This window comes from Lissotriton helveticus, chromosome 7 (genome assembly GCF_964261635.1).
Source record: "Lissotriton helveticus chromosome 7, aLisHel1.1, whole genome shotgun sequence".
Classification (NCBI taxonomy): Eukaryota; Metazoa; Chordata; class Amphibia; order Caudata; family Salamandridae; genus Lissotriton; species Lissotriton helveticus.
The window spans coordinates 1199116209-1199139356 of NC_136068.1; the positions used below are offsets into that span (position 1 = coordinate 1199116209).

At 51.1% G+C, this 23148-nt stretch overlaps 1 protein-coding gene and 1 long non-coding RNA gene across 2 annotated transcripts in view; one reads left to right on the forward strand and one right to left on the reverse strand.

Annotated features, from left to right (window-relative positions):
- The window catches only part of LOC144770117 (uncharacterized), a 58890-nt gene extending 39070 nt beyond the window's left edge, over positions 1 to 19820 (forward strand). The window contains exons 2-3 of the long non-coding RNA XR_013598800.1: positions 18707 to 18800; positions 19716 to 19820. This is a non-coding gene — a long non-coding RNA (uncharacterized LOC144770117). The remainder of the gene's footprint in view (positions 1 to 18706; positions 18801 to 19715) is intronic.
- The window catches only part of ATAD5 (ATPase family AAA domain containing 5), a 440833-nt gene that overhangs the window by 195898 nt on the left and 221787 nt on the right, over positions 1 to 23148 (reverse strand). The gene's annotated exons all lie outside the window — the stretch shown is intronic.

Consider the following 23148-nt stretch of genomic DNA (forward strand, 5'->3'; position numbering starts at 1 on the left):
TCGTCTCTGGTGGCCATCTTTGGGCTACATTCGGCTACATTTAGGCTCTAACATATATATAGCCCAATGTAGCCCAATATATATTTTTTCAAAGTTAATTTTCGTAAAAACCACTGGAGCACATATCTTGAGACATAGCAAAGGCACATCGGGCTACCAGTCCCTACAATTTTGCCAAGTTTGGTGGAAAACCATTCAGCCGTTCGGGCTAAAAGTGAGTCCAACCGTCCTATGTAAATTAACATGGGGAAAACACGTTTTGGGACCCCCCTTTTATCTCGGCCCCCGCTTGACGAATCCCCCCCAAACTTTCAGGGAAGGAGCGGAGCGCCGCGAGGCAAAGTTAAGGAAAATTTCAGGAAGATTCCTCAACCGGCGCCAAAGTTATTCCCAATAGAATGTTGCGATATCCCTATGGAAAACAATCCTAACTATATATACCTACTGGCTATCGCCAGTAAAGGGGGGGGGGGGGAATGAATGGATGGATGGATGGATGGATGGATGGATATATATATATATATATATATATACATATATATATATATATATATATATATATATATACACATATATATACATACATATATATATACATATATATATATATATATATATACATATACACATATACATACACATATATATATATATATATATATATATATATATATATATATATATATATATATATATATATATATATATATATACATATACATATATATATCTACTAGCTACCGTGACTAATATCGCAGCTTCCCATCATAAGCTGGTTATTTTGGGAGACTTTAACCTATGGCGCAATGGCTCCCTTGACTTGGGTCTCTGTAACATACTTCAGTCTTGTGAAAGTTTTGGCCTCTCTCAGCAGGTCATGGGTGCTACCCACAAGGCGGGACACCTTCTAGATCTGGTATTCGCGGCCCCTGACCTGTTGGTTATGGGGGAAATCTTACCCATGGAGTGGACAGATCACTCCCTTGTCAAAATTTTTGTAAATAATGGTGTGCATACCAAGGCTCCTGTGACTACTAGGGAATTTCGGTGCAGAGACTGGAGGGCTCTTGCACGTCTGAATTCCTTAGGGGGGGTGTTTCATGTGAAACAGCTCTTTGACGCAGATAAGCAAGTAGAGGAAAATTATACCTCACTATGCACTGGAATCACAGCTGTCTTGGATGCTCATGCTCCCCAAAAAACACGTAGTTGTAGGGGAAACGGTTCTGCCCCCTGGTTCAATGATACACTGAAAAACTTGAAGCAGGGCTGCAAACAAGCTGAAAGAAGGTGGAGACGGGAATACAAGGAAGCCTCTAAGGAGGTGTGGAAAAACAAGGTTTTAGAATATAAGAATCTGATTAAGAAATCCAAGGCAGAATACTATTCCTCCTTGATTTGTAATTCCACCAATAGCTCCAGGAGCATCTTTAATATATTGAACAGTTTTACTAACCCTGAGTGCTCCAAGAATGCTATTGTCCCGTCCCAAGAACTCTGCGAGAACCTTGCCAAATTCTTTAAGGAGAAAATTGTGCAAATCATTAGGGATTTGGAAGTTTCTCCTGATTCTGATCTTCCCTTTGATACGAGACTTGGGTCTTCAGTGGACAGGACGGTTGTGCCAGCCTGGGTACCGAAGGAACTATTACTTGAGTTCCCACTCTTTACGCATGAGGCATTTAGGGGGCTAGCCAGGGGGATTTCCTCTGGGTCTCCTTTGGACCCTGTACCACACAAAATTTGGAAGGAATATGAGGAGGAACTATTTCCTTCACTCCGCCTAATATGCAACCAATCACTCGCTATTGGTGTTGTTCCAGCTCAGTGGAAAAGGGCGATGATATCTCCTTTGCTGAAAAAGCCCTCTTTGGACCCGGACTGTTCAAAGAACTACCGACCCATCTCCTTGTGGCCTTTTCCAGCCAAGATTGTCGAGCGTCTGGTCAGTAAGACCCTCTCCAAACATCTGGAACGTCATCAATTATTAGATGATCATCAATTTGGTTTCCGGCAAGCCCATGGGACCGAAACAGCCTTAATCACCGCCATGGATGAGCTTCAGAGGCGTGCAGATAGGAGGCAGGCAACGTTTCTGATCCTGCTAGATATGTCTGCCGCCTTTAATACGGTCAACCATAAGATCTTGTTGAATCGGTTATCTGAGGCTGGGGTGAGAGGTTTGTTGTGGTTTCGATCATTTTTGCAGGATAGGCAGCAGGCGGTGTCTTGCCCCCTTTTCAATCGGCCTTCACTCGAATATCTCATGGGGTCCCTCAGGGCTCAGCAATCAGTCCCATACTTTTTAATTTGTATCTTAGACCTCTGATTTCACTCATTAAATGCTATAACATCAGGATTGTAAACTATGCTGACGACACGCAGATGATCCTCTCCTTGGAGGGAGAAGACTCAACATCTGTGGAGGTTTTCCACAATTGTCTGCGTGACACGTCACGATGGCTAAAGGATAACTCCCTTCAGTTTAACGCTGGGAAGACGGATGTGCTCTTTAGCGCCGGGAATAAGATCTCCCGGACGTTTCCAGATAACTTTTGGCCTCCTGAAACAGGGACCAAAGTACGGCCTGTGTACTCAGTCCGTAATCTAGGGGTCATGTTAGACCAAAGGCTTAGTATGGAGACTCCGGTAAAAAAGACGACCGCCTGTTGCTTTGCAATCTTACGCTCCCTGAGGAAAGTCTTGCCACTTTTACCATCTCAAGCTCGTGCTCAAGTGGTAAGGTGTACAATCCTCAGCAGGCTGGACTACTGCAATGCCCTTTTGTTGGGGTCCCCTGAGTTTTTGTTGGACAGGCTCCAAAGGGTCCAATCAGCGGCTGCTAGGTTGGCTCTGGGGCTTTCGAGAAGAGCACATGGGCCGTCCACCCTTGGGAAGTTGCATTGGCTGCCGGTGAGGCAGAGGATACAATTTAAGGCCCTCTGCCTAGTTTTTAGGGATCTCCATGGAATCGGCCCGCCCCCCCTGCAATCAAAATTTGCTTGGTACACTCCAGCTAGGCAGCTCCGATCCTCTGTGGCCAAGCTGGTGAAGGTACCTAGATTCCGGAAGGTCAGAGCTGGGGGCAGATCCTTCGAGGTGGCAGCTGCCAAACTCTGGAATCTGCTCCCGCCTAAGATTAGGCAAACTACGGAACTTCTCTCGTTTAGGAGAAAGATTAAAACATGGTTATTTCCCAAGGCAACTCCCTGATAGGTCACGCTCCTTCTGTTACCGTCCGCTTCTCTGAACTAGTCAGCGCCAGGATGCCTGCAAGGTGACAGTGCGCTTAATAAGTGCCTTAAATAATAATAATAATAATATATACACATACATATATACATACATATAAATATACATAAATACCCATATATATATATATATATATAGATAATATGCATATACATATACATATGCAGCCTGAAACACACCATACTAGGCTCAAAAACAGCCATTATTGCATGTAAAAACCTTTACATTTGCCAAATAAATACATATAAATCACATTATATGATAATGTACAGAAGAACACTGCCCTGGGTTTCTTTGAAACACACAACCTTTGTTTTCAAAGGTAAAAACAGGCAGGATCATAGAGGCAGATTTAGCCTAGATAGGCTGCATAGTAACAACTGAAAAATTGTCGCCGTGTCTTTAAGACCGCCATGAGCCTTCAGGCTCCCATCATGCACCACAGGTGACAGTTAGGTCAGTTCTTTTGGACGGCGTATAACAGTGTGATAACAACATGGGTAACATGTAAATAGACAGTCCTGGTATTCGTCCGGGGAGGAGGGTGGGTTGCTTATGACTGATGAGTATACCCCTGGAAGAGAACTAGGATTACAGGTAAGTAATTTATCCTTCTCTTCCAGGGGATACTCCTCAATAGTCATAAGCACTGAATAGAATAGCAAGCCCATACCCTGCGGGCGAATACCAGTTTCTCTAAACAGTTTGCCAATAATCATTACCCAAACAAATTCCTCTGGGATGCTTGACCAACCTGAGCATCCGCCTGAGTATCAGAGTCAAGGCAGTAGTGGCGTGCAAAGGTATGAATCGAACGCCACGTAGCTGCCCTACAAATTTCATGAATTGGAACATTTTTAAGCATTGCTATCGTAGCAGCTTTTCCTCTAGTGGAATGCGCTCTCGGCTTGCCCGGGAGCTGCTTCCGTGCCAACTGATAAGATAACATAATACATGACACAATCCATCTAGAAATGACCTCCTAGATGCAGGCAAGCCTGTATTCAGAGGACCGTAATTCACAAACAAATGATCAGACTTCCGAATACTCTTGGTTTTTAGCAAGATAACATTTCAGAACTCTTTTTAAATCCAACGAGTGTAGAGCTTTCTCAGCTGGAGTGTTCGGGTTAGCAAAGAAGGTAGGCAGTGTGACTGACTGGTTAATGTGAAAATCCGAGACAACCTTAGGAAGGAATCTCGGGTGAGTGTGAAGCACCACTATTCGCATGGAAAACGACATAAGGTTCTGTAGAACAAAAAGCCTGTATCTCGCTCACCCTGCGCGCAGAAGTGATAGCCATTAGGAAGGCCGCCTTCCACGACAGATGTTGAAGGGACGCCTTATGAATAGGTTCGAATGGAGGACCCATCAATTTGGACAAAACCACGTTAAGCTCCCAGGGAGGGGAGGGGGCCCTCACAGGAGGATAGACCTTCTTGAGACCCTCCAGGAAATCCTTCACAACTGGCATTTGAAAGAAAGAAGCCTGAGTGGGGGACTTTCGATATGCTGTTACTACTGCCAGATGGACTTTTATGGAAGAATACTGTAAACCTGCTTTGGCCAAAGAAAGTAAGTATGGTAACAGTACCTGTTCTTGACCTCGAATAGAGTCATGACCTTCAGCAGTACACCACATGAAAAAACGCTTCCACTTGAAAGCATACGACTTTCTCGTAGAAGCTCTCCTCGCCTCTTTTAACATGTGCATACAGTCCTGCGAGAGGCCTAAATGTCCGTATTGGGCGAACTCAGAAGCCACACTGCTAGCTTCAGGGACGGCAGGTTGGGGGGAAACACCGTGCCGTTCGCTCTGGCCAGCAGATCCGGATGGCAAGGCAACCTCCTGTGTGGTACTTTGAACAGGTGAAGAAGGTTCGGATACCACCATTGGCGAGGCCAATCTGGAGCCACCAGGATCATGTCTGTCTTGGACTTGTACAGTTTTTTGATCACCAAGTGAGTGAGTGGAATCGGTGGAAAAGCGTAGAGTAAAGCCTCTGACCAGTCTATCCACAGAGCATTCCCCTTGTACCCCTGTTGTGGGTACCTGGATGCAAAGACACAGCATTTTGCGTTTTCGGCGTCCGCAAAGAGATCGGTTTCTGGTGCCCTCCAGGCCTGGAAGATGTCTCGTACCACTTCTTCTTTTAAGACCCAGTCGTGTGCTTCTGCGAAGTGTCTGCTTAGGTCGTCTGCTTGGACGTTGAGGACACCCGGCAGATGAACCGCCGATATTCTAATGTCTCGAGCCAGAAGCGACTTCCAGATTGCTTGCACTTCCAGCGACAAGAGGTCTGGATCTCGTTCCGCCCTGCTTGTTCAGATAGTACAACGTTGTTGTGTTGTCCGTCTGAACAAGCAGAGAGGGCGTTTTGATTGCGGGAAAGAAAGCTTTGAGAGCAAGGTGTACAGCTCTGAGTTCCAGCATGTTTATGTGATAGTCGCTCTTTTTCTGATCACACTTCTTGAATCTGAAGTGACCCCAGATGAGTGCCCCATCCCTGAAGGGACACATCCGTCACCAGCGATTGTCCTGGCATGTCCTCCTGGAACGGAACTCCCACTACCAGATGACTCCGATACATCCACCATCGGATGTAGATCTGAACTGACAGGGGTAGTGACAGTTTGTCCTCACAACGATTGGAAAACTGGGACCACTGATCCTCCAGAGACTGCTGCAGAGGTCACATGTGCAGCCTGGCGTTTGGAACAAGTAAAATGCATGAGGCCATAGACCCTAGAAGTGAGGCGATCTGCCTGGCCGTGGACCGAGGAGTCTTCAGGAGAGTCTGACACTTGAGGAGAATGGAGGATAGTCTCTCCTCCGAAGGATACGCTTTTGCGTCGTCCGAATCCAGAAGTGCAACCAGATAGTGTATCCTCTGTGTTAGATTGAGGATAGACTTTTTGAAGTTTACACGCAGACCGAGTCTCCGCAGCTGGTGGATGCAGAACGTGAGATGTTGCTGTAGCAGAGCCGGAGACGCACTCTTTATGAGCCAGTCGTCTAGGTAAGGGTAGACGAAAATGTGTTTCTTCCTCAGGAAAGCCGCTACTACTGCCATGCACTTTGAGAAGGTGCGAGGAGCTGACTTTAGCCCGAAAGGCAGAACTGTGAATTGGAAGTGGCTTGATTGAATGCAAAACCTCAGAAACTTCCGATGCTTTGGGGAGATGGGAATGTGAAAGTAAGCATCTTGAAGATCTATGGAGCACATCCAGTCTCCTTGATGCAGAAGTGGTATTATTTGATGTAACGCCAGCATTCTGAACTTTTCTCGCTGAATGAATTTGTTGAGACGTCTGAGATCTAGTATGGGCCTGAACACCTTGTTTGGACCTTTCTTTAATACCAGAAAGTATCGGGAGTAAATCCCTTGTCGACGTTGGTACCTTGGGACCTCCTCGATGGCATTCTTTAGGAGTAAAGCAGACACCTCTGTCCTCAAAGCACAAGTTACTACTTGTGTAACGATATATCTGTAAGAGACATTAGTTAGTGATCGATTCCTTACCTTCGAATATCCCCAGGCGTCAGACTGGATCCGGAAAATTTTGCGTAGCAATACCCCTGCGCGCCGGCAGGCGTCGTCCGCGGCCGTCGTCAGCGCCGGAATGACGTCGGAGTACTTAGACGCCGCCCATGCGCGCTGATGTCAGTTCTGATACACAGCTTTTCCGCGCCAGATACGCAGAGCCATGATAGAACCAACACTGGTGCCATGAAACTAGGGCCCTGAAAAGGGATGACCTTAACCCTAGATATTGGTTCGCAGAACGGGGAGGATGGGTGGGTCGGTAAGGAATCTATCACTAACTAATGTCTATTACAGATATATCGTTACACAAGTAGTAACTTGTGCATCTGAAAGAGACACATTAGTGATAGATTCCTTACCTTAGAATAGATACCCCAGCAATACCAACCCCGGTGGTGGGTCTGCGAACCAATAATCACACCAGAATGTCCTGGAGTACGGAACGGCCAAAGAAGCCATTCCTCCGGACTTGGCTGTCCAGGCAGTCGTGTCGTGCAAACGAGTGCAGCAAGGCCCACGTAGCTGCCTGGCAAATGTCCTGCCAGGGCACTCCCCGGCCCAGGGCAGTGGTAGTCGCCGTGGCCAGAGTGGAATGAGCCCTCAATCCAACAGGGGGCTCCTTCTTAGCCAAGGAGTAACATGCCTGGATACACCAGATGATCCACCGGGAGATGGTCCGCGTGTGCACCGCCTTTCCCTTCTTAGCGCCCACGTAACCAACAAAGAGTTGGTCATCCACCCGGAACTGGCGTGTGCGATCTAGATAGTAAGAGAGCGCACGTTTTGGGTCCAGACGGTGGAGCCTCTCTTCCTCTTTCGAGGGATGCGGAGGCGGAAAGAAGGTGGGCAAGGTAATGGACTGCCCGATGTGGAAGGCCGTGACAACCTTGAGCAGGAAAGAAGGTCTCGTCCGCAACACAACCTTATCCGGATGAACAGAGAGGAAAGGAGGTGTGGAAGAAAGAGCCTGGAGCTCACTCAATCTCCTGGCAGAGGTGATGGCAACCAGGAAAGCAGTCTTCAAAGTAAGAAGACGGAGAGGACAGTTATGGAGCAGCTCAAAGGGAGCACACATAAGGTAAGTAAGAACAAGGTTCAAGTCCCACTGGGGCATCACGAAAGGAACAGGAGGGAACATGTGTGTGATGCCCTTCAAAAACCTATTTACAATAGGGTACTTGAACAAAGAAGGCTGATCAGGTAGCCTTAAGAAGGCGGAAAGGGCAGAAAGGTAGCCCTTGATAGTGCCCAGAGCAGAGCCCTGCTGTGCAAGAGAAAGAAGGAAGAGGAGAACCTCAGAAAGAGGGGCAGAGAGTGGATCCACAGCCTTTGCTGTGCACCATGCCACAAATCTGTTCCACCTGCAGGCGTATACCGACTTTGTGGAGGGACGCCTGGCTGCCAGAATGACATTACAGACTTCGGGAGGCAAGTCAAATGGCCTCAACTGCTGTCGCTCAATCTCCAAGCTTGTAGGTGGAGACTGGACAGGTTCGGGTGGAGAACCGTCCCATGCTGCTGCGACAGAAGGTCCTCCCGAAGAGGCAGACGAATCGGGGGATCGACTGACATGTTGAGTAGCTCGGGATACCAGTATCTTCGTGCCCAGTCCGGAGCCACAAGGATAACCTGGGCCCGGTCGCGCCTGATGATCTTCAGCACTCTGGGCAGAAGTGGTATAGGCAGAAAGGCGTACAATAGACCGCAATTCCATTCGCGACGAAAAGCGTCTCAGAGCGAGTGCCGCCTTGGAAATTCTAACGCGCAGAACTGATGACATTGCGCGTTCTCTTCTGTGGCGAATAGATCTAACCAAGGCTCTCCCCATTGCTGAAAGAGGCCTTGCGCCACGTCCGAGTTCAGACGCCATTCGTGATCCATCATGCACAGACGGCTGAGTTCGTCCGCCCTGGCGTTCAGCGAATCTGCCAGGTGTTGAACCACCAGGGTCACGCCCTGATGTTCCAGCCACTGCCAGAGGCGCAGAGCCTCCTGGCATTGGGTCCACTACCCCACCCCGCCCTGTTTGTTGCAATACCACAAGGCGGTGGTGTTGTCCGTGAACACCTGCACTACACTCCCCCGGACAGAGGGGAGGAATGCTTTCAGTGCTAGACGGATCGCCCGCAGCTCCAAAAAGTTGATATGGAGCTGGGACTCCGCCGGAGACAAGAGGCCTCTGATCTCCGCCTCTCCCATGTGGCCTCCCCAGCCCTGGAGGGACGCGTCCGTCACTACCACGTGCTTCGGGTGGGGTAGGGAGAGGGATCTGCCACTGACCCAATCGCGGTCCGTGAGCCACCACTGCAACTGTCTCGCAGTGCCCTCCGAGATCAAGACATGATCAGACAGGTTGCCCTGATGCTGGGCCCACTGAAACTTCAGGTCCCACTGCAGAGCCCGCATCCGCCACCGGGCGTGATGCACCAGAAGGATGCAGGAGGCCATCAGCGCCAGAAGCCGCAGCGTCAACCTGACCGAGACTCGGGATAAAGGCTGAAAGATCGGAATCGGAGCCTGAATATCCCGAACCCGCTGCTCGGGAGGATAAACCCGAAACTGCGCCGAGTCTAGAACCGCTCTGATGAAGAGGAGCTTCTGAGAGGGACACAGGTGCGACTTCGGCACATTGATGGAGAACCCCAGCAAGTGCAGGAGGTCGGCCGTAGTCTGGAGGTGGCTGACGACTGTCTGGGGCGAGCCCGCCTTCAACAACCAGTCGTCGAGGTAGGGGAAGACTGGCACCCCTAACCTGCGCAGATGAGCTGCGACCACCGCCATCACCTTCGTGAACACCAGTGGGGCGCTTGTAAGACCAAAGGGGAGCACGGTAAACTGATAGTGTTCGTGGCCTACCGTGAACCGCAGGTAACGCAGGTGGGCCGGCAGGACGGGGATGTGAAAGTAAGCGTCCTGCAAGTCCAACGCTACCATCCAGTCTCCGGGGCTCAGGGCAGCTAAGACCTGAGCCAAAGTCAGCATCTTGAACTTCTCCTTCCGGAGGAAGCCGTTGACGTTCCGTAGGTCCAAGAGAGGGCGTAGGCCCCCTTTGCCCTTCTTGGGTACCAGAAAGTAGTGGGAATAACAACCACACCCTACTTGTGGCCCCGGAACGCGCTCGATGGCCCCCTTGGCCAAGAGGGCCGTGACTTCCTCTTGCAGAAGTTGCAAGTGATCCCCCGACACGCAGTGGAATTGTGGTGGCATGGCTGGAGGGGACGCCTCGAAGGTGAGGGAGTAGCCCCTTCAGACGATTTGCAGCACCCACCTGTCCGACGTGACACCGCGCCAGTGGAGCAGGTGATGGCGAACCCTGCCACCCACTGGCGTCATATGGGCCTGAAAACACAGACTAGGAAGGTTTTGAGGCAGGTGCTGCGGAGGGAGGTGTGGACTGGCCTCGCCGTTGTCCCCGACCACCGCTACGGCGGTTTCCACGGCCGCCACCGCGCTGTTGAACATTTTGCGGTACGTGGTTGGCAGCTCGTGTGGGGACGGTCCTTCTGTGGCCACGGTCCTCAACCAGGCGGGGCATCGAACCGCCACCGTCGTTGCCATCGCCCTGCCCAGTGAGTCCGTGGTATCCAGCCCACACCGGATGGAATATCGCGCTACATCTCGACCCTCCGCAAGGGCTTGGGCAAGTTTAGCCCGGACCTCCTCCGGGTATTGTGGCAGCACGTCCACGACCGTGTCCCACAGAGTGTGGGTGTAGCGGCCCAAGAGGCATGCGGTATTGACAGACCGCAGTCCCAAACTCAGGGACGAGAACACCTTCCCGAACTGTTCGTACCTCTTGGATTCCCGATCGGGCGGGGCCGTCGGGAATGCGGTCTGGGAAGTAGAGGCCTGGATGACCAGGCTCCCGGGGGTGGGATGGGTGGACAAAAAGCAAGGGTCGCCCGGAGCCGGGCGGTAGCGGCTGGCCACGTTCCTATCCACAGGCGGACCTGTGGCGGGCTTGGACGAAGTGCCCACCAGAACGTCACACAAGGCCTCATTAAACGGCAGCAGAGGCTCACTGGAGCTTGCCTGCGGTTTAAGGACCTCAGTGACACTACACTGTAAGCAGCCCCCTCCTCCGTAGCCACGGTGGGAGGGGAGACAAATCCAGTGTCTGGCGAATTGTCAATACCACTGGCCTCCCCAAGCTCATATGCCCAGTCCTCTTGAGACTGGCACTCCTGTGCCAGAGGGTCCTCAGACCCCTCCCAATCACCTTCGTCGCCCATCTCCTGTAGAACAGGGTCAACAGACGAGGCCTCCTCATGGAAATAAAAATCTCCAAAGGCCGTCGGAAGCGGCGCCCAGCGGCGCCGCTCCGGCGCCAGAGTTGGACCGAAGGGAATATTGGGGACGGCGTCCACAGGGGGCGACGTCCACAGGGGGCGACACCCGCGGGGCCGGCGCTGGTGAGGTCGTGAGGTTGACCGGCGACGACCCGGATCCGGAAGCGGATCCGGTCAGGTCCTGCGGCGCCGGGATCGAAGTCGCCGGCGGCGCCGGGGCCGAAGCACCCGACGGCGCCGGGGCCGAAGCACCCGACGGCGTCGGGGCCGAAGCACCCGACCCGCTAGGGCCTCCAGCCGGGGCCGTTGGGCCCGAAGGCGCCACGGGACCCAGCTGAGTAAGGAGGGACCTCATGGCCATGAGGTACCGCTCGACCTCCTCCGGCGTCGCGTCATGCCCAGGGACCCGAAGGTGTGGGGCAGGCGCCGACGCCTGCGACTCAGTCGGAGCCGCGTGGGTGGTGTCACCCGAACCCCCGGCCGCATCGCGCGAGCTTCGGGGTGGGTCGGAGGAACGATGATGCCTCTCCGACCTCTCATGCCTCTTACCTGAGGACTTGGATCCCGATGACCGATGTCCACTCCCGGAGCTGCGAGGACTCCGACCCCGCGACCGGTCCCTCGACCTCCCGTGGGACCGGGACCTCGAGCGGCGCGGGGCCGACTGCCGGAGCTCGAGCCGCTTGCAGGACCGCTCCTGCCTAGCCTTCGACCTCAGGGCCCGGCAGTCGGAGCAGGTACGGTCGTCGTGGTCGAGGCCTAAACACTTTAGGCACCGGCGATGGGGGTCGGTAACCGACATCAGTCGGTCGCACTTGGAACAGGGTTTAAACCCGGGCATCCCTACCGACACCATCGGAGTCGAAGACTCGAAAAGAACAATGATCAAAAGATCAAAAAAGTTTAGTCAAAAAATGACTAAGGGGTAGAGCTTCTCCGGATCTGCGCTAGCTGGCGCGGAAAAAAGAAGAACTGACGTCAGCATGCATGGGCGGCGTCTAAGTACTCGGACGACGTCATTCCGGCGCTAACGACGGCGACGACGGACCCGCGGACGACGCCTGCCGGGGGTATTGCTACGCAAAATTTTCCGAATCCAGTCTGACGCCTGGGGATATTCTAAGGTAAGGAATCTATCAGTAACGTGTCTCTTTCAGATAGATGTATACGATGGGTGACAGTCTTTTGAGGAGGTATGGAAGGTGGGGGGACTTGAATTTGATGGAATACCCATTCCTTACAATATTCAGAACCCATTTGTATAATGTGATCTTTGTCCACTCTTCCAGGCAAAAACGAACACTTCCCCCCACCAGAGTGGGTAACGGAGCCAGGGGAAGCAAAGCCTCACTGTTTTTGTTGCTGCTGCTGCTGCTGCTGCTTGTTACCAGGTGTGGACTGTCTGGAAATGCCACCTCTTCCCCTACCAGGGCGACGCTGGGAGAACTGAGATCTTCCCTGATTTTGCTGTGATGACCATTGAGGGGTTTGCTGGTTCTGTCTCTGGTCGTAAGGACGGTACTTTCGCTTAAAATCTTTCCTTTTTTCAAGACCAACAGCTTTCACTGTATCCAGCTCTATTTTCATTCGTGACAGCTCATCATCAGCATGAGATCCGAAGTGTGATGATCCGTTAAAAGGAAAATTAAGTATCCGGTGTTGTGCTTCAGGTTTAAGTCCCGTGAGCCTCAACCAAGCTGAGCGTCTGGCGCAAATTCCATGTGAGTAACCATGCGCAGATAGATCAGAGGCATCAGCGGCTGCACTGATCACCTGGTTAGCCACTAGCCCACCTTCGAGCAGGATCTCAAGGAAGTCTTGCTTATCTTCCTTAGGGAGCTTTTCCGCGAAACGGGACATGGAGTCCCATAGTGCACGGTCATAACGACCCAGCAGGGCCAAAGCACTGGCGACCTTTATGTAGGAAGCAGAGGTGGTACACATTCTCTTCCCTACAGAGTCCATAGCCTTACTGTCTTTATCCGGCGGCACAGAAGATGACGCCGCTCCGGTTTGATTTTTACATGCCGCTGACACAATCACAGAATCAGGTGGTGGTTCAGCCCTCAGAAAGAAAGGGTCATTGTCAGGAGCTTTATATTTCTTTGAGATCCGAGATGGAACCGCTCCCAACGCTGCTGGAGTTAGGAACTTGTGTAGAGCCGGCTCCAACAGACCTGGTACCAAAGGGAGTAGAGGCCTAGAAGTTGACTTTTGGTGCAGGGTTTTGAATATTACTGATGTCTTGATGGTAGAGACCGGCATTTCGATGTGAAGTTTTGCTGCCCCACGGCAGAGAACCTCATTAAAAGTTATCACGTCATCAATTGGTGATATCCTACTCGGAGGAGATGGAGATGAGGACAGCGTTGGAGAATAGTCCCTCTTCGAATCCGTAGACCTTGTCGAGGACCTATGACTGCACCTCCTTGAAGAACGGTGGCGTGATGTTCTACTCCTGGGAGAAGGTGAGGAACGCCTTCTTACTGATGGAGATTTTCTCGAGGAGTACGCTCATGTCTCCTTGGAGAGTGCACCACCTGCCTTAAAGGTGATCTTGATCTGGAAGAAGACCGTGGAAGATTAATTCTCCGTATCTTCCACTCTTTAATATCTCCCAGCCATCTTGGCGAGATATTAGTCGTCGGTTGAATTGGAGACGGTGCTCTCGAGGGCTCTGGAGAGATCTGTACGATCTGAAGCCCAGGGGAGGAAGAGGAACCCCTCGAAGACACAGTAGGGATGTTAGACTGGTCCTTAGACACCGTTCTAGGCCTCTTCGCTGCAGGAGACGCCGCAGGCGACCTCGGCGGCGACCACCTCGGCGGCGACCTCTTCGACGACGATGGTCTCCTAGGCATCGACGTCGTGTGCCTCGACGGCGATGGTCTACACGGCGTCGTGTGTCTCGACGTCCAATGGCCGGCTCTCTTCGGCATCGAAACCGGCGATGGACGGTTCGACATCGACAGCTCAGAGCCTCTCGGCATCGACCGTCGACGAGACTACGTCGAGTCCCGACCTCTTGCCGTCGTAGGCGAGCCAGACCTAGACCGCCTACGAGCAGATGAAGACCTCATCCTCTGTCTCCTCTCACCTTGCTTCGACGGTGACATCTTCTTCGACGGCGAGGGGTGCTTCGACGTCGATGGACGCCTCAACGGTGATTTTGCCGATTCGGAACACAGAGCTACCTTGGAGGAAGATCTGTCCCTCGACGGAGCAGGAGACTGATGTTTTCTCTTCTCACCTTTGTCCTCGCTCTCTTTCTGATGAGAAGAAGCCTTTCTGGAGCGAAATTCCTCTCTTCCACTCACTGTTTCTCCTCTCTCATGAAGGGACTGCAGTTTGATCTTCGCCCTCTCCCTGAGGGTTCTGTTAGAAAACTTGCTGCAGTGGTAGCATAGTTCTGGCTTGTGAGAAGATGGTAGACAAGCAATACAGACCGAATGAGGGTCTGTTTTGGTCATTTTTTTACCACAGGCCGGACACTTCACAAATAAGGCCAGCATTATGACTGAAAAAATAGGCAAAAACCAGGAAAAAATTGTTGATTTAGTCAAACAATGACTAAAGACGTCGAGTGAAGACGAAAAAATATGAGATGTACCAAAAAAAAGTGATAAAATATCACAAACTGGCGAGCTCAATGCTCCAGGATCCTCACAGAAGGAGCCGGAAAAAAGAACTGACCTAACTGTCACCTGTGGTGCATGATGGCAGCCTGAAGGCTCATGGAGGTCTTAAAGGCACAGCGCCAATTTATCAGTTGTTACTATGCAGCCTATCTAGGCTAAATCTGATCCCTGCACTGATAAATAATTGGATGCTATTTAAAATTTAACTGGAAGGCTGAAGGCACCATATTTTGCAAACTTTATCCCTTTCAGAAACCTAAACTAGGCATTAGATCTTGTAATCTGAATTTGTTTTCTGGATTTTCGACACTATACTGAATGGTCAATTTCAGGTAGTGCAATGTTGTACTTTTGGCATCCTCCAAGCAGTTTGCAGAGCTGCACACGATAGTCCTATTTTAAAATGAATTGGTGTTGTCAGGTTCTGCTGCTTTCCGACTTGGATGGATACATACATTTGGAAGGGATTTAAAACCGATTTAACATTAATTATATGCTGTGAGAAGTTGGCCTGATGTGCAGTGTTCACTATTCTAGTGATCACTATATATCAGTCCAAACAACCCTTATTGATGATTGGTTGTAAGTCAACCTTATAGACCAGCTATCCTAGTAGCATGGATACGAGCAGTCTAAGGCTAAGACTCTAGAGGGCGTGTTAAGCCAGCTGTTTTACCATCACATTACCCCTTGAACACCCAGTGAAAGGACACCACACAAGTGTTATGAAAATAAACAGTGTATTTATTAGTATCACAACAACCCTGTACTCTTTATGAGGACAGGGTGCTAGGCACACAACAAAACTCTTACGAAAATACTTAAGTTAGCACGTTATACACAAATGCCCGAGGGGCACGAAAAACCATATACTTTAAAAGTGGAATGCGAATTACTAGCAGGTAAGTAACAGTTCTAATAGGCTTTGGAATCGCTAGGACTGGACTAGGGAATCGTTAGATTACTACTAGGAGACCCAGGGGACTCGGGTGCAGAGTGTGCACTCTCACGCGGGATGCGGGACAAAGTCTATGGAGGCTAGTAAAGGCAAAGTTAGTGTTCACGGGCGAACCCGACCTGGTGGGAAGAAAACGACAGTGGATCCTGACCCTAGGATAGTGAGGCTATGCTGGGACACCGGAGTGCCGAAGTTACCTAGCCCAGGGGCTGCAGCTGCATAGGTCTGAAAAGACGTCGGGGATCTCGTTGCCGGACCAGGAGCCTGGAAGGAAGAAGTTGCTGGCAGGCGACCAGTGAAGAAAAGTTCGATGGATCCAAGCCTGGATCAAGGAAGAAGAAAACCTGAAAGCAGAGGGGACCAAGTTCTTGAATCACTAGCCAGTGATTAAGTGGGCACCAGGATGGCACCGGGCGAAGTCACCGCAGTCAGGTGAGTGGGCGCTGCTGGGCTCTGCAGTCTCTCGGACCAGGAGGCGTTGTCGGCGACCAGGATGGAGGTGCGAGCTGTCCCACGAAGAATGGAGTCGTCGGCGTCGAAGTTACCCAGGAGTGGGCAACAAGCCTTGGCTAATTCAAGCCCACGCGGTGGACTCAAAATGGCGTCTTGAGTGGACCAGGAGGGTCCGGGGTGCTCCTCTTCTGGAAGGGAGCAAGGGCCAGTCTGGAGCAACCAGACCAGCAGCAGAAATGTCGTCGGGCGTCGTCAGGAAGGCCACAAGCCAGCGGGCTAGTAGCCAAACAACGCGGTGAGCAGTAAAAAGCAGAAGGGCCCCACGCAGATCGTGGAGATCCTGGGGGGCTGCTCTTCGGTGCTGGAGCTGCTCAGGGTGGGGGCTTCTCGGACCCCAAAGCACTCACCAGGAATTCACTCGGCGGGCTTGCTGGAAAGAAGTCGTGCAGTCTTGAAGATGGCCGGTCCCTCGAGGTCTCGTCACACCCACGAATCTCAGCGTGACTGATGATGCAGGTAGAGGTCAGAGGTGCCAGGGAAGCCGGTTCTCGTCGAGCTGGGCAGTCGGATTCCGGAGGAAGGACTTGCAGCAGACCGCAGTGTTCTTAGATGGTGCCTGCGGATGCAGGGTGACTACTCCTTAGTCACAAGGGAGAAATCTTAAGAAGAAGTCTTGAGTTCCTTTCGTGGAAAGTAGTTTCAGGATTCAAAGATGATCTGCTTTGGAAGGGGGCCAGTCTCTACCTTTATCCTGTAAAAAGGGGCTGGCACGCGACTAAGTCCTGCCCCTATGGGTGGGACTAGGAGGGGGGTGGTTACACCCACTTCCTTGGCGGGCTTTTCCCCAGCACAGGGTCTGGAGTGACCCTGGAACTGGTTCCAGCCAGCCTATGCACAGTGAGCACCGGGGTGCCACGTGCAGTCACCTTCCTCTAAAGCCCTGCCTACCTACAATACACAAAACCCTGTCTGGGACGGTGCTGGCACCGCCCCTGGCAGGAAACCCTTTGTCCTTATCTCCTGCTCTGGGAGGACTCCCAGCAGCAGGAGGGCAGACTTGTGTCTCGGTGGCAGCATCCATTTTGTGGATGCTAAGGCTCTGTCTGACTTTTAACCGGGTTATAGGTTACATGCATGTCGTGTCCCTCTAGAAGGGTGGAATGCTAACCCCGTCGCCAGAATTGGCGAGGGGTTAGTATTCCAAGTCGTATGACACCTTACTCGACATGTTTTGATAAAGCGATACCAGAGTTGGCATTTAACCGCGAGGATTATAATGCACTTAAGAGTATATGGTATGCGATATCATGGAAACGGCTAAGGGATGGATCCCGAAAGCCGCAGACAGGCTCAGCTCATGCCAGAGCACCATCTCACACGATTCCAAGCACTCTGCCTTCAGGATTGTTAAGGCCTGCCATAGGAGTGACTGATAGGAGATCTGGGTGTCCATTTTAGGGTTAGATATAGGTATACTATATCTAAAGCAAAGGGTGATTACACCACCTTGCCCCAGCTGTCAAGCAGCCAGTTGTGTCAGATTTGGATGGCCAGCCAGGGGTGGCATAATACATGCTTCAGCCCCTGGTAGGCCCTGGGTACACCTATGCCCTGGGTACCTAAGGTACACTGTACAGGGACTGATAAGGGGGCTCAGTATCCAATTTAGATATGTACCTAAGGTACATGGAATCCATTTTACAGAGAGAGCAGTGGGCCTGAGGTCCTGAACAGCAGGGCCTCAGGTCAACTAAGTCAGAAAACCAGCAAAACACCAGGCAAAAAGTTGGGGGCAACCATAGTCAGGGATCAACCTTCCTACATATGCTATTTAAAGTCACCCACCATAATTATTTGTGTGCTGAAACATGACAAACTGTCCTATGAATTAACTAGTTTGTTTAGCTGTACAACACAGCCTATACAAAATGCCCACATGCCAGTGCTTTTGCTTCAAGTGCATATTGTCAAATGGCACAGTATTTCCATGACTTTATAATACACAAATGCTACTCTCCTAGCTTTTTTTTTTTACAAAAGTCAAACTAGTATGCTGCTCCTGCATCGTTGCTCGCCAGTAAGCTGCCATCCAGGTTACCTGTAAACTGGATCCAGCAAACCAACGTGTTATGGAATATGTTTACCACTTAGAGGGCAGCCCATCACTATATTGGCAGCTGTTTACATGCAGCGGACTGCTTTAACCCCTTAAGTGCTGCCGTCGGCCAACGGTCGTCACGGGCACTACCTCCCCAGTGCTGCGTGCGACCGCTGGACGTCCAGTTCAGCACCGGATAATGGACAGCGCAGCACTGGGGAGGTTTGTTTACTAGCTCCCAAGTGGTTAAGCAGGCAGGGTCAGCTTAATTAAACGAGTAGGCCTATACATTTTTGCAAGCTATTCTGTATGACGATATTCGCTTACTAATTTGTTTAATTTCTTTACATGTATTTGAAAATATCCCTTGCTGTAGGGTTGAGGGTAAGTAACCAATATAAATATATATTTGTATATCTATTTACGTTTGTGCGCTCTATTTGGTTAATAAACATTTTGTTTTCTACAGTGAGGTCGAGTTCAAAGATGAAGAATTTGTCAAGAAAGCAGTGGAAGTTATGGCCAAGCACGATCTTAGTGGAAGACCCTTGAACATTAAAGAGGTGAGGCTGTTGATTTTGTCAAGATACGTCGCTAAAGCAGGTTTTCTAAAGATGCTCAATCATGCCTTTAACTGTCATTTTGATAGTCTATCACAAATTTTTTGCTCTGTGTCCCACTTGGGAAAAAAAAGTACTTGGAAGGAACATAACTCATCTAAACCAACTTCCCTTAGACCATATCGGATTCTAGTAATAGGCACTCTTGCAGTATAGTAGATATTTTCAACTGCTTGTTGGTGATTTCTCTCTCCCAGTCCCCCCCCCCCCATGTGTTCAATTGGCTCTTGTGACTGTGCTTTGTAAATGCTTCATTGTCTGGTTACTTTGCTTATTAGTCCCTTTTTTTCTACTTTTGTACCGAGTAACAAATGGGGGCAGTCCTTAGGGAGGTTACATTTCATTTGCACTTTGTGAGCACTCTTTATTTAATGACTTCTTCGGCGTGGCTGCCGTTGCAGTTTTCAGGTTTCTGTTGCATTAGTGTGCAAGGGTAACATTTTCAAGTGCAGCACACACCTTTTTCTGCTTTGTGGCAATGGCTGCATACCGTGCTTTAGCTTTAAACATTAGCTAATTGATAGTCAATATTTAGACAATACAGCTGCCGCATAATTTTCTTTCCTATGTATTGCCTTGTGTAGTAACAGTGCCACAATTTAGCTTTAAATATTTAAAGCGCAACATGTCGCCGTTGCTGCAAAAGTCAATAAATAGGGAAACTGGCACTCTACACTGCATTTGTTTTCCACTTACAAAGCCAAAAGCTCTGCATTTAATTAATGCGTGACCTATTGCATTGTAAATCCCCCCCACACACACCCCCACACACCCCCACACCCCTCCTATATCACTCACAGCAATAGGTTAGTTTGGGCAGCATTTTTATAGGGTCATAATATATGTTTTGTTTTTCAGCTTGATTTTAAAGATGGAAGAAACTGAAAGAGGTGTTTAGCATGGCAGGAACTGTGAAACGAACGGAAATATAAAAGAAGACCAAGACGGCAAGAGTTGTGGAATGGGTACAGTCACTTTTGAACAAGCGCTGGAAGCTGTTCAAGCAATCTGTATACTTTTAAGTAACTGGTTCCCTTGATCAGGGAGTACTCCCAGTTTCACTTTTACTCTGGTGTGAGTGCTTGGAGAAGGGAACCGACACCAGACAACAGGACCTCCTTCAAACTTGCCACCCGGAAACACCACCAGCTGATCCGCGCCGCCAAGAAAACAGCATTCAAGGACCGGTTGGACAACAACGCACACAACTGCAAGGAACTCTTCAACATCGTGAAAGAGCTTTCCAACCCCAGCGCAGGTAACAACGACATCACCCCATCGCAAGACCTCTGCAACTCCCTCGCTTCATACTTCCACAACAAGATCGCGGACATACACAACAGCTTCAACAACCAACCTACGCACACCAGGACCGAACAACCACCCCCCACCACCACCCTCCACGCCTGGACCCCGATCAGCACCGAAGACACCATCCGCACGATGAACTCCATCCACTCCGGATCACCGACCGACCCCTGCCCTCACCACGTCTTCAACAAGGCCGACGCTGTCATCGCACCCCACCTGCGAGACATCATCAACACATCCTTCGACACCACCATCTTCCCGGAGAGCTGGAAACACGCCGAACTCAGCGCTCTACTCAAGAAACCAACAGCGGACCCCACCGACCTCAAGAATTACCGACCCATCTCGCTCCTCCCGTTTCCAGCCAAGGTCATCGAGAAGACCGTCAACAAGCAGATGGCCGCCTTCCTCGAGACGAACGGATCCCTCGACCCCTCACAGTCCGGCTTCCGTGCCAATCACAGCACCGAGACCGCCCTCATCGCCGCCACCGATGACATCCGAGCCCTGATGGACAAGGGAGAAACAGCGGCCCTCATCCTCCTAGACCTCTCCGCGGCTTTCGACACGGTCTGCCACCGCACCCTAGTACAGCGTCTCAACAACGCCGGAATCCAGGGGAAGGCACTGGAATGGATCATCTCCTTCCTCGACGGAAGAACACAGAGAGTTCGCCTACCACCGTACAAGTCAGAGGCCTCCGAAGTCATCTGCGGCGTCCCCCAAGGATCATCTCTGAGCCCCACCCTCTTCAACGTCTACATGAGCCCCCTCGCGGCCATCGTACGCAAACACAACCTCAGCATAATCTCCTACGCCGACGATACCCAGCTGATCCTCTCCCTGACCAACGACCCCGCCGCCGCCAGAACCAACCTGCACGAAGGGATGAAAGAGGTAGCCGAGTGGATGACGACCAGCCGCCTGAAACTGAACTCGGACAAGACGGAGGTCCTCATCCTGGGCTCCTCGCCCTCCGCCTGGGACAACTCCTGGTGGCCCCCCGCCCTGGGCACCGCACCCAAACCGACAGACCATGCACGCAACCTGGGCTTCATCCTGGACGCCTCCCTCTCCATGACCAGGCAAGTCAACAGCGTCTCCTCGGCGTGCTTCAACATCCTACGCATGCTACGGAAGATCTTCTGGTGGATCCCCACCGAGACCAGAAAGACCGTCACCCAGGCCCTCGTCACCAGCCGACTGGACTACGGCAACGCCCTCTACGCCGGTACCACCGCCAAGCTCCAGAAGAGACTCCAGCGGATCCAGAACGCCTCAGCCAGACTCATCCTCGACATCCCACGAACCAGCCACATCTCCGGACACCTGAGAGACCTTCACTGGCTCCCCGTCAACAAAAGAATCACCTTCCGCCTCCTCACCCACGCACACAAAGCCCTACACGACCAAGGCCCGAGCTACCTCAACAGCCGAGTCAACTTCTACGCTCCCAAACGCCACCTCCGATCAGCCAACCACGCCCTCGCCGCCGTCCCCCGCATCCGAAGAGCGACTACAGGAGGAAGGTCCTTCTCCTACCTGGCCGCCAAGACCTGGAACTCCCTCCCGACCGACCTGCGCCTGACCCAAGACCACCTCTCCTTCAGGAAGAAGCTGAAGACCTGGCTGTTCGAGCAGTAGCGGCACCCCCCCCCCCCCAGCGCCTTGAGACCCTACGGGTAGGTAGCGCGCTTTATAAGTGTCAATGATTGATTGATTGGATTGAAACTTGCTGGAAATAAATGCTGGGCCATCTGCTCTGATAAGCAAATATCCTCAATTGTGTATATCTTTGAGGCCTTTCATTCTAATTATACATTTACTTATTGACACTGTCTCCTGTTTGCTTTACTTTCACTTCCTTGTGTCATTTTAATGGTGTCAGACTTGTGCAGTCTCGATATGGTCAGGGGTTAAGATTGTTCCTATTTGAGGTGCATCTCCATCCTAGGTGATTTACTAATTGAGTTGGATCAAGCCTTTTTTGGTCTCGCTGACGCACCCCACATGCGCTGCTTAGGCAAAATGACCTATTGCTATCGCTTTGGCTTTTCTGCCTAACACGTGCATGCGTTCCATTGCCTTCAATGGCAACGCGTGCACGTGTGGACATTCACCTGCGGGAGCGAGCGCCGCCATATGGTAGCAATTATCGCTCCCGCAAGTGAATCGCGCAGCCCACCTCCTCCCCCCTGCTGCCGCTCGCGCTGGTTTTCCCTGACACAGTTTCAAGTGAGAGATCAGTGTCTTTCATCATAGGCACACTTGGTAACACACTATCTATAGAAAGTTCATCTTTACCTGGGCATATGTGGAAGCTGTCCTCCATCAGCTTCCCGAGCTGCAGTGTCTGAGTCGGTTTTCCCTACTGCCCGATAGGATGCTCCACCTCCTTTCCGACAAGCTTTGTTTTTCCAGCCGAGCTATCCAGCTGCTATGCCTGTTGATCCTGTGCAATTATGGCTGTAGAGACATCAGCAAGTTCCTGAGAGTCGGCACCGGCATTGCCTTTCACTAGTGAGTCACTACGAGGCAGGAACGCATCATCCGCCTCAATCACCACTTCCTGCACTGCCCCTTGCGAAAAACTTGTTAGTGGCTGCTTCGCACTGCGATCCCCCGCAGTCACACTCCGGCGCCCATCTGTCCAGTGGCCATTAGCGGGGTTTTGGTTCTGCCTCCTTTGCTCTCTCGGCTGTGCCTCCGCGCCGCTGGCAGTGAGCAGCTTCCCTCGCACAGACACCACCAATGCTGTGGCATTTCCAAATAAAGAGAAAGTCCGACGCTCCAGCCAACAAAGTACTCCAGACCATGCTGAGGTCCTATATTTCACCAGGAAGGGGAATTTCTCATCATAATTCCCCATTATTGATCAGCCCCATTTCTTTCCTTCGCAATTACAGCTGGGTTAGGAGCGGGGCACATAAACAGCTCTCTCGTGGCGGTCAGTCAGCCGCCATCTTGGACAGACTGGCGG